We start from the raw sequence: 12,024 nt of genomic DNA on the forward strand, positions 1-12,024 counted from the left end.
TTTCATTCATGGCCCTTTCCTCTGTGCATTTCGTTGCTTTTGAGCGCTTTTACTGACATAAAGATAGTTGCTGAATGAGGAACACGAATAAATAAATAGGATTAAAAAAAATAGAGTTGGGGAACAATTCAGTTAGGCTTGTTAGCATTTTCTCCTGTGCGTTTAACAGTTGCCTGACAGGCTGAAATCCAACAGGTTTCTCCTCAGAGGAAGAACCTGAGAAACTCTGACGAGAAAGTTTCAGTGAGATCTGTGACAACGTTCAGCTGATTCTTGCCCCTTTCTACCTCCGACGCTAGATTAAGCCTGAAGAGAAATGCGAGGGAGATTTGGAAAGATCTGACTCTCAGGTAATCTTGAGGGAAGCTAAAAGAATTCGGTTAAGGCCAGAGACATTTCCCAGCAGAGAATGTGTTATCAAGACGTGGGATACGGCATGATTTCTCCTCCTCGGGCTTCACAACGCCACGGGCCAGCCAGCCCTGCCCTCAGACACATAGCCTAGCCGTAAGGGGGAGCATGGGTGTGCTTCTCTTCCCCCACTTGAACTCCCTAGAGAACATTTTCAGTTGCTTTCAGAAAACATGAGCCTGCAGGCCTGTGGGAATCTTAAAACATTTGCTACTTGGCAGTGTCAAGCATTTAAGAAAAAAAGCAACAACACCGAATGTGGGTGAATGATAAAACCATCTACACCCTCCACCTCCTTTGTTCAAAGTTCAAGCTCTCTCCGTGTCTCATTAAAAGCTTCAGGGCACGTTATCGGGCCTGTCTCCGAATGTTGGTTTAACGTGAATCCGAAGAGATGCTCCTCCGCAGCGCCTCGCACTTTGCGCACCGCCGCGGCCTCGACATGCCTAAAGGAAAGAGAGAGAGGCATGCTTCCCACAGCCGCCCGTCCTCAAAGCTCCCAGCCAAGAGGCGTCTCCGAAATTACAAGCCTTTCTATCAGCAAGTTCCAGAGTGAAATATCCCCTCCCTGGCTTTGATTTATGCCTTTTTCTTTCCGCTCCTCCTGGTTTGGCAACGAAGCCAACGTTAGAGGGTTTGAAGAAACCCGTTTTAATAGCCTGCTAGAAATTATAAGTCAGTGGGGCTTTGTGGGAGGCGCACGCTTTAAACAAAGGGGGGCCTCTGGATGGAACCAATTAAACAACACCTGAATTGACGGACAAACTGGTGATTGTCCAGGCCCATTCTCTGGGTCCCTTTTCTCCCTCCCCACACCCAATTTTTAAGCTCTTCTTCTTCATCATCATCGTCTTCTACCCGTCCCTCCTGAGAGTCAGTAAGGTGCAATTGGGGTTTAATGGGCCACAACAGAGGCCTTCCATCGGATTGCCCTGGCAACCGAGCCTTTCTCAAGATTTTAAACAGTCTGAAATGCCCTTTTATTGTCTGCTTGAAATGTGTCATGCGAGCCCAATGGGGTGGGTGCTTGTATGTATCAATTTGTTTCTGTCTTCAAGGAAGGCCTTCCTGTCGGCCATGAATATATGTGGGGGGGAAATCGCCTGGCCAGGGAAACAAAAGCCCAGCTGATTCGGGTTCCAGGGAGACGGCGTGCCACTATGCTTTGGAATGGTGACATATGGTCTCCATCTGACCTAAGCCGCAGCGATTCAATAGCTAAACTCGTACCTCAGCACAAGAGATGGGCATTGTCTCTTCATTTTTTATTGCAATCTATTCATCCCCGCAGCCAAGTAAACTTTTCCATGACTCCTTATATATATATTTTTTAAAAAGAAGTAAAAAGAAGAGATGGAACAGAACGCCCACCGTCCGCTGTTGACCGCTGTAAGAGGATGGTGGAGTGGGGTGGCAGTGTAATATTGAAGGAAAAATAAAAGGGGGAAAACAAACCTAACCCCGGACCCTCCAGCTCTCCGTGTTTGCTTTCTACTTGGTTGGAGGCTTAAAAAGAGAGGCAAATAAACCCAGAGGATAGAGGGCGTGTCCACGCCATTCTTACGGGTAGTGAGGAATTGTTGCATGTCGTCTACCCCGTGCGAGGGAAGGTGTCTGCTGCGGGCGGATAAAAAATGCAGTTTCTGGATTTCCAGAAACCCTGTGCGACAATATTGAATGGGATTGAGTCTCAGGAGGACATGGTGAAAGTCCTGCAATTAATCTCTGGCTTCTCCACTTAAGGGACCTCGGTTGGAAAGTCTGAGTCCACTGGCACCTTTAAGATCCACAAAGTTTAATTCTGGGTATAAGCTTTCATGAGCATGCACACTTCTTCACATTCTTTTTTTTTTTTTGTATTTATGGACTGGAGATCTCATATTGCAGCCATAAGTTCTACAGAAAGGGCTGTGGCTGAGCGATAAAACAGCAAAAGCTCCTTGGTGACTCTGATGGAATCAAGTAGCAGGTGTTGGGGAAGGTCTTTCTCTACCTGAGATCTTGAGCTACTGCCTCTGCCTGAGATCTTGGGGAGCTACTGCCATCCAGAGTAGATCGGTTTGACTTGGAGGTATCAGGCCAGGGGTCTGACTTTTTAGATTCTGCAAAATCTGTTCACAATGTTAACAGGTTTTGATTGTCGTATTCGTATGGGAAGGAAACCCAAAACTTCGGCATCTACAGAACATAACCGCAACCTGGAACAATATCAATTATTATATGTAAGGGGAACACAGGGGTAAATTAACCAATTCTGTACACCAGCCTAGGGCTGCCAGCTCTGAACTGGGTTGTGAGGGTCCTGCATAGTGTGGGGGGTTGGACTAGATGACCCTTCCAACTCATAATTTCCTTCCAACTCATAATTCTGTGACACACAGGCTCAGTCCAAGTCCAATCTTGTTTTTAAAGACCTTAGAAGAAAGATGGTTTCAGAGGGTAGACATTCTGGGCTGTAATAGAACCTTTAGAATTCAAGTCCGGTAACTGAAGCTTTCAAGAATCAATGCTCTCTTTGTCAGATTCATTTCTTTCCTATTAGCCTATGCACTGGACTTAATGCAGCCACAGGCATGTTTTGAAAAATGCTAGATTTGCTCTAAATAAATGTTAGCAGATCACAAGTTCCTGGTGCTCTTTACAAAATCCTTCTCAGCCCCAAATCTATCTGCTCACCAAGTAAGAGGTAGCAACAAGGCTTACCAGCAATCAGAGCTTATCACTTCGACCCCATAAGAATCCTTTTCATTGGCCTGCAATATACAACATTCAGAGTTGTAGGATATAAAGCTATTAAATAAAGTACAAAGTGTTCCTCTGGGCATGCACAGAGGCAGTATGTTATTTGGCTCATTATTACAGGGAGGGGATCTTAAGAGGCTAGGCACTTTGCCCATGCTTACAGGCGCTCTCTTCGGGTTGCCAGAACTTTTTGAAATCAAAAGCTGGGAACTGTACGCACAGATTTTTCACAGAGATTCCACAAGATTTCACAGCGATGCCTGCCCCCCTGACAATGCATACACACCATTGCACAAAACAAAATACCAAACCTTCATTAGGTGATTCCCATGCTTTTTTTCCCCTTTCTGTACTGCGTTTCCCACGAGTAGACTAGAGGTAGGTGTTTGTGGCAGTAAAGGATAATCAGATTTGTATGGGATTGGGTTTTGCCTTTTGTGCCTCAGAGGCAAATTTCCTCTGCCAGGGTTTGTTGCAACTAGGCGCATCTGAAAGCAATTGCTATAATCTGACTGCTGACATGTGAATGTGTGTGTGTGGGGAGCATGATCAGATGCAGGAGGCAAGGTTAAAGGGGGGGGGGAGGAGGAGGAGGAGAAGGGCAGCTGGAGATGCTGCCCCTTAGGAATGTCAGTGATATTTTCGGTACATCCACCATGTGCCAAATGGATTATATTTTTTTTAGGAACAGGATTACGGTGTAATAGCACAATGCCCAGCGTTTCTGCAGAATGAATTAGCAGTGGGCCAAGAAAGAAAAGGAAAAGGTTAGAAGGCTGAACCTGAAAGACTGGAAGTGACGCCAATATACATCCTGACCTTTATCCTGCTCCAGCGCTTCAAAGTTACTCCTCTCTGTCTTTCTCTCATTAGCTAATTACTGGGGCAGTTTCCAACATCCCTTCTCTGCAATCAAGGCGGCAGCACAGACTATAAACTAGGAAGGGAAATGACTTTCCTACCGGGCTTGAGGATGACTCGGAAAGGCAGTTCTGGACTCACAGAGACCAGCCTTCCTGCAGGATCCGTTTATTGCACCATAAATGTGGATTAGTGCACAGTCTGCACATCCCGCTTTAAGGTTTTGCTTCTCTTGTGAACCTGTCCAACATGGAAAGAGAAACATTTTTGCCTAGGAATACCGCAGGATTGCAATGTGTAATGAAATCGTGTCAGTAACACAAATGTCTAAATGCTTGTGACTTAATCAGTGGTTTCACACAGGCTGAGCTTCATATCCTTTGGATATAATTTGTTCAAGACTACTGACTTCCTTGGATTGCAGTCACTACGATGTGCAATGGCCCTCAGCCAGCAAGGGCCCCTCCCCTTTCACCTCATCCAGGCCCATCATTGGCCCTTTTTTGGGGGAGGAGTCAACATGACCATATATAGTCATATCACATGATATATCCATAGGGAATTTTATTTATATAGACTTTGCAGAAGTTGAGCCAAAAACCTGGCACCAAATTTCTTTTATTTTTTAATACGACTATCCAGGAGGAAACTACAAAAAGAACTCCGCAGTTCCATTTCATCATATTGTGTTGGGCACATGAAAGCTCATACCTTGAATGAAAATTTGTTGGTGTTATAGGGGCCACTGGACTCTAATTTTTTTCCTGCTGCTTCAGACCATCATGGCTACCTGCTTGAAATTGCGCCCACTGGGTATTTTTAGAAAGTAGGCAGGGTCTAATGGGACAGTTGCCCAGCAAAGCTTCTGATTGGCCACTGGAGATTTGATTGGCTGTGCAGATTTCTGAAAAATGTTGCTTTAGCAGAAGTTGCCACCACAGCACAAGAATCATCACTCTGGAAGCCACTTTCTAGCTTGTTCCTTCTCCTGTGGCAGCCATCTTGTTACTGGTTTGGCCTCCTACGGCAGCCATCTTGTTACTGGTTTGGCCTCCTGCGTCAGCCATTTTGTGGCTGGTTCGGCCTCCTGCGGCAGCCATTTTGTGGCTGTGTCCACCTCACTGTGTCAGAATTCCACAGGTGCCTCAAATTCCACTGTGCTCAAAGAGGTCAGAGACACCTGGTCCAAGACCTTGCCCCAAAGTGGCATGTGGTAAAGTGATGTGAGGTAAAAGAGATTTTAAAAACAAAATTTATAGGCAGGATTGTTGCGAGGGTGAAATGGAGAAGGGGAAAATGATACAAGCCACCTTGGTTCCCTACTTCAGGGGCAGCTGATATTAAATTAAATAAATATAATAAAAAAGTGTTTGCCAGTCTTGCTGTCCGGCATAAGAAAAAGAAGGGGTTTGCCTGAGTAGAAACAAAATGGCTGCCGAAATGCCCTCATCACTGACCATTTTGCATCAGCCAACTGTGGCCTGGCCTTCCCAAAAGGGTGCATGCACTGTGTTGCTGTGCGAATAAAGGCAATGCCCGCCAGCTTGGGAGGCAAGACGCGTACACATTTTCATCGCGTCCGTCCGTTTCTGTCCTTTCTCTCCAGGCTGTTCCGAAACTTTTAAGACTTTTCTGTTTCCCTGCTCTTTTCTCCCCTTTCCCATCCCCTTCCGATGCAAGCGCTCCACACAGAAACCGCGGCCCCTCACGCCAGGTCGCAGACCCTTTCCGAAAGCCATTTAGCCAAGCCGCTGTGTTGCGACCGCCGCACTTTAACCGTGTCAGCAGGGTTCAAACGCTGCTGCGGACGAGATGTAAACACGCCATCGGACAAGGGGACATTTTAGGATGAGCCCGGACTCTCTCTGGAGGGGCCTCTGACAGCCGCGGTGCCGAGGCGGAAGTCCGCCATGGAGGGAATCAGGACTCATTTGTCTGAAAGCCTCTCGCTTTCTCAAGGCCGCCCCACGGCATGCCCAAGGCAGTTCTGACAACTTGTGCGGGAAATTCGCCTGGGAAAGAGATGACAGCCTGGCTGCCCATTGTGCTGCTTTCTCTCGGTGACCTCTCGTCCGCCAAGCTCTTGTGTGGGTGTCTGGTGTGTTGTTTTAATGCAGCAGCTTGCCAGCTCTGGCATCTGTGTTACACGCTGGCCTCATCAAACACTGCTGGGAAAAGAGGGGTTTTTTTGGGGTGTGGGGCATGATAGGGCGAACCAGGGACCTTCAGGTTGATATATTACCTCAGGGTCCAGCTGGATTTCCTGCGTCATGTCTGCGGTCACAATAACCCCCATTTTGTACCTTAAGTGAGAAGCATTAGTGTTTTATCTGTGTGTGGGGAATTACATTGGGCTATGTGAGGCAGGAGGTTAGGCAGGGGTAGTCAAACTGCGGCCCTCCAGATGTCCGTGGACTACAGTTCCCAGGAGCCCCTGCCAGCGAATGCTGGCAGGGGCTCCTGGGAATTGTAGTCCACGGACATCTGGAGGGCCGCAGTTTGACTACCCCTGAGGTTAGGTAAGGCTGCCAACCCCTGGAATTACAACGGATCAATTTTCCCAGAGAAAGAGGCTGTTTTGAAGGGTGTTATTATACCCTGTGGAGGGTCCCAAATTTCAACCCCAAATTTCTCAGAATGTCCTAACCCAGAGTTAGCAATCCTAATTATTAATCTACGCTCCACCAGAATTACAGCCCCCAACCTAAATCCCCACACATTGATATACAGACCATTGTTTTTACCTTTAAAGTTTCACTCACACTGATTTTTTTAAAATTTAAATCCTATCCCCACACATATTTATCTCACAGGGAAAACACAGTTATTAATTTTTTTTAGGCAGAGAGCTTCAGTGAGGAAACTGAAGCCAGGAAAGGGAAAATCCCTCATCCAACACTTTGGCCCCAACCCAATTTGGCTCCCCCCCCCCACATCCAACTGGGTCTGTTTTTAAAGTTAATCACAACTGCAGGAACTCCTTATCACAGATCTCTTATATGCCACGTCATTTGATTCTTTTTTTTTTCTGGCCTTAGGCAAGCTGTTAAGTCTCAAGCCTGTATCTGCAGTATTGAAGAGGTTATTGGTCTATCCCACAGGCTTATTGGAAGGTTTCTTGAAACAAGGTACCTTATGCAAAGCACTTTGAACATTACATTCTGCGATTCTGTTGCACATTTTGTTTGCTTTGTGGCTATTTATTTATTTTCTTCTGGTGGAGCTGTCTTATGCCTTTAAGCACCATATGGCAAGCTAGACATTCAACAGGTAAAGCAATCACAGCAGTGTGCCTTTATTTTTATATTGGGCTGTGTCTTTTCTGCTAGTCACAGAGCTGTTTAAAGTTAGTGCTTCTCCCCCAACCAAGAGTCTGACCTTCTGTTTGGCAGCATGACAGAGTAAAAATGCAGAAGAGAGAAAAAGTTATAAAAATTTCGTCATTTAAGAATTGCTTTGGTTTTTACATTTTGCTAAATATTGCAACTTCTTTCCCAGTGGTCCATTCTGAAGACATTACCAAGCTCAACAGTTACAAGATTTGATGGATTAAAACAAGGAAATCCTAAAATGAAATTTGATACAAACAGTCTTTTGTTTCAGAGGCTACAAGAATGGAGGCTTCCCCCCCCTCCCTTCTTGCCATGGGAAAGGGCCCTGCCATATATCCGTGGAAGTCATAGCTCTTCTTGTTTGACAGGAGCTGAACAACCAAGAGAGATTTTGAAGGAGCTAGGGAGATTCAATCAGGAAATGTTGAAAAAAAATACTTGCAGCTTCTTAAAACAAGCTAATCCTATGCTGAGTTATGTGTGGCTAAATCCACTGATTTCAAGTGGTGGTTAGACATGCCTAACTGTGCGTAGGATCAAGCCGTTAAGACTTAAGCCATAGTAGGAAGCAAAATGCTTAGCCTCAAATCCTGTCTGCTCTCTAGCTGTATTTTGCAGGCAGGGTGGGTCAAAGTATCAAAGCTTGAACTGGAACGAGGTCGGAATCCGGAAAACATTTAGGGTTTCATACTATATAAGAAGAGCCGTGATGGATCAGACCAAAAGTTCTCATCTGGTCAGCATCCTGTTTCACACGGTGGCCTACCAGTTGCTAGAAGGTCTACAAGCAGGGGTAGAGGCCAAAGATTCCCCTCTGCTCTCCCCCATGATATTCAGTTAGGGATGCCAGCCCCCAGGTGGGACCTGGAGATCCTCTGGAATTATACCCCCTCTCCAGGCAACACAGTTCCCATGGAGAAAAGGGCTGCTTTGGAGGGTAGACTCCATCCTACTACACTGAGGACCCTCCACACCTCAAATCCCACCCCACTCACGGCTTCACCCCCAAAATCTCCAGATATTTCCCAACCCAAAACTGGGAACCCAATATTCAGGTAGTCCCAACCTCTGGGAAATCCAGTTTGAATCCTTACTCTGCCACTGAAGCTTGCTGCGTGTCTTTGGGTCAGTCATTCTCAGCTATTTGGGTCTGCAATGAAAGAGTTGGTGCAGATGTTTGTTATACTTTTGGCAACATAGAATGACTTGTCCTTAAATTAAGAGGTCTTTTTTTTAAAAACTTTTTTTGTTAAATTTGTGCGACAAGTAAGTTTTCTCCCACCCTCTTCTCAGCAAGACATCCTTGACTATGCCAAACCAAGCAAGCACCAGCACATCAGGCAGTACCAAAATGCCCACCATGAACTGGCTGTCGCTACAAAAAGCAAAACGTTGGCATTTTCCTTCTCCGCACCTGTGGCTTCACCTCTTCACCCCAAGTGGCGCAATGTGCCATGAACCGCACCTGGGAAGACAAGGTAAGCGAGTTTTCTGAAAAGCTGGACTGTGATGAATAAGGTAATAAAACTCACAGAAGTGCTTTGAGTTCGTTTACGCACTGGGAACTTCACTGCCCCAACTCCCATGCAGGAGCACAAATTGGGGACGGATGAGGTACACCGGGCCAAATGCTACCCCGTGCGGGGGCAGGAAAAGGTGGGGCAACCTGCCCCGACTAAAACTCCAGCCTGCAGCCTGGCATGAAACCTTCAGTGCGTAAACGGTCCATAAGGGCTCTCAGAGACTGTACAACACTAGAACCAGTGACGTTATAATTTTGTGGTTTTTCTAGGCAAGCGTGAATCAAGGGTGCAGCTAATAGAATCTTTTCTATAGCAAGTGTCAACTGTGGATTTAATGGAAAGCAGTGAGTTTGTTCTCTGGAAGCTACTGCTCTCAAATATAACTAAATTCAAAGCTACTTATTTTGGGAGTGTGCTGGCAGAAGCCTACCTAGAGGAAGTCAGGCTAGGATAATGGATGGGAGGTCTGGGTTCAAACAGTCACTCAGCCATGACATTCACTTATAGTCGAGTCATTTGCTCTTAGCCCAATTTACTGCCCAGGTTCATGCTGTGAGGATAAAATGAGCTTTTCCCTCTGTCCTACGCTGCCCTGAAAGAAAAGAGTAGGATTTGAATGTAAACAATGTAAGAGCGCTCAGTTACCTTTCCTTGGAATGGACAGTGCTTGCTGGTTGTTTTTAAATCAATTTACAGCATCTCCACATGAAATGGCTTCTTGGAGTGAGAACTACAGGGTGCAAGCAGTATAAAAAGTATAAGACCTGGGGGGTGGATGGGAAGGGAAGGAACCCAGCATGAGTAAAGGATTGCTCTACTCCATTAAGCCTGCTCATGTTTTGCCATCAACTTCTAGTATCCTGCTGTGTGTTAGCTAAAATAATGGGAGGCAGATACCAGAGGCAGGGCCTTCTCTGGTGTGGCCCCCAACTGGTGGAATTCTCTATACCAGGGCAGCCTCAGGCCTCTTCCCTCCTGAAGATTTGTGAAGACATTCTTAATCCAGAATGCTTTGGTATTTGTTATGCTTGTGTTGCTAATTTTGATTATTACACCTGGCTAATGCAGTTTTAGTTGCATCTGATTGATCGGTGGCTGTTCTTTTAGTTGTTGGATGTTTTTAAGATTGCAGCTTTTAGAATTGTTTATTTTTAATTGTCACTTGCTGCTGTTCTTTTTGTTGATGCGAGCTGCTTGGAGGATTATTTCACAGTAGGAAGATAAGTAGAAATTGGTAACAGTAGAAATCAGTAACAGTTGCACCCCCGCAATGTCTGAAATAAAAATAGAGACCTGCTTGCAAAAGCCCAATACTTGTATGGAATCACTGCCGGATGGTCCCTCCTTCCCACATAGGGTTGCCAACTCTGGGTTGGGAAATACCTGGAGATTTTGGAGGTGGAGAGATAGACTTCAGCAGGGTTCACCTTGCAAAGTTTACTACCCCAACGCGTACACTATTGGCACGGTCAGTTCATGAGGTGTGTGGTAGAGGAACGGTAAGCATAATTGACCAGAGCCTTATCCCCCCCCCCCCATACAATGTCATGACTCATGAAAAAAATTCTGTTTGATGTCTGAAATGCTATAAATGCTTACTATGATACTGAGTTTACTATTTATAACATTGCAGACATCAAACAGAAACTTTTATTCATGACTCATGACATTGTATGGGGCGAGATTATGAGTCTTGAGGAATGATTTCAGTGTCCTTATTGTGACTACTGCACATAGTTCTTCTATATGTTTGTTTCTGCAATACCTTGTTTGTTTTTGTTAGCGGTGTTTAAGTATGCAGGAAAGCCGAGTACTAGCTGCTTAAAAGCATAACGTGGTTTTATTGAGAAGAGAAAGGAATTTTGTAAGAGAGGAAAGAGATAGTCTTAACAGTCTAATTGACTGCGTTCTCTGGAGGGAAAACAGGAAAACCTTTCAGGGCTGTAAAAAATCCCAGTTGATAAAGCCTGATGTAAGGGCTCTAGGAAGTCCAGGTTCGAATCCCCACTCTGCCACGGAAGATTTCTGGGCGACCTTGTGCCAGTCACACATTCTCATTCTTCTAACCTATCTTACTGGGAAGCTTCTCTACCATTACTGACCTCCTTATAGAAGGACTGCTGGTACTTTCCCAAGGAAATTGCAATTCCCTGGAAACCAGTGGTTTAGGTTGCCAGTGTAGGGCAAGGATTTATTAAACTGCCAGGGAATTGTAGCCGTTAAGAACATACGGAAAGCTCTGTAGGGTCATATCAAAGGTCTATCCAGCATCCTTCTTTCAAACATAATCCTTGGAAAGGCCACAAGCAGGGCAAAAAGGCAATCAACACTCCTCCATCTTTCCTCCTTGCGTCTGGAATTCAGTGGTATACTGCCACTAAACTCTGGAGGCTCCATTTAGCAGTTGTATTTAATATTTGCGTAATAGCCATCCATAAACCATTAAAAAGCATCCTGGCATCCGGCACATCCAGGGCCCTAGCTATATTGTTTTTCTTCCTTGATGATGCTGGAAATAAAGCCATGGCGATGTTCCCTCTCCACCAGCAAGCACCCGTGTTTACAACAGCCAATAACCGAACGTGTCCTCCGTTTGGATCTGCCACCCAATGACAACTGTATTGAACTTGGCAGCCTTTCACCAGTTTGGTACCCGCTCCTTGTTCTCTGTCGCCCTCGGAACGAACACCTCGAAGCAGCTTTCGACATTCTGTCCAAATGGCTGTTGATGCTAAGCGAAAAAGAGAAGAAAGAAAACAGAGGGGGGTAAATTTGGAAGGGGAAAATAGACAGAAAGCATCATGGTTTGGAAGACGACTCAAGGGCGCCCGGCAACAGGCGAGAGAAACCCTGTCACTATCGTTTTTTATCCGCTAAGAGCAAACCAAAGGCGACATCCCGCTATCATCTTTAATGTATTCGAATTAAGGAGATCCTTGACAGATACGTTTCTAATGCATATGAACAGGAATACAGAGTGTGGTTGCGAGTCCAAGGAGAGATCTGAAATAGCCATGTGAAGAGGGCTGATTAAACGTCAACAACGAGGGATAGATCAGTTCTGGATATATCAGACCTAGGATTCAAATGGATTCCATAGCGCTTCTGCAGCTGCCAGTACTTTGGCAATAGGGTTTCCACGTGTCTCATTGCGT

At 45.6% G+C, this 12,024-nt stretch overlaps 1 long non-coding RNA gene across 1 annotated transcript in view; it reads left to right on the forward strand.

Moving 5' to 3' along the window:
• LOC143824432 (uncharacterized) overlaps positions 1 to 12,024 on the forward strand; it is a 126,710-nt gene that overhangs the window by 31,028 nt on the left and 83,658 nt on the right. Inside the window, exons 4-5 of the long non-coding RNA XR_013226772.1 lie at positions 7,053 to 7,142; positions 8,640 to 8,824. This is a non-coding gene — a long non-coding RNA (uncharacterized LOC143824432). The remainder of the gene's footprint in view (positions 1 to 7,052; positions 7,143 to 8,639; positions 8,825 to 12,024) is intronic.

The sequence above is a fragment of the Paroedura picta genome, chromosome 15, assembly GCF_049243985.1.
Source record: "Paroedura picta isolate Pp20150507F chromosome 15, Ppicta_v3.0, whole genome shotgun sequence".
Taxonomy (NCBI): domain Eukaryota; kingdom Metazoa; phylum Chordata; class Lepidosauria; order Squamata; family Gekkonidae; genus Paroedura; species Paroedura picta.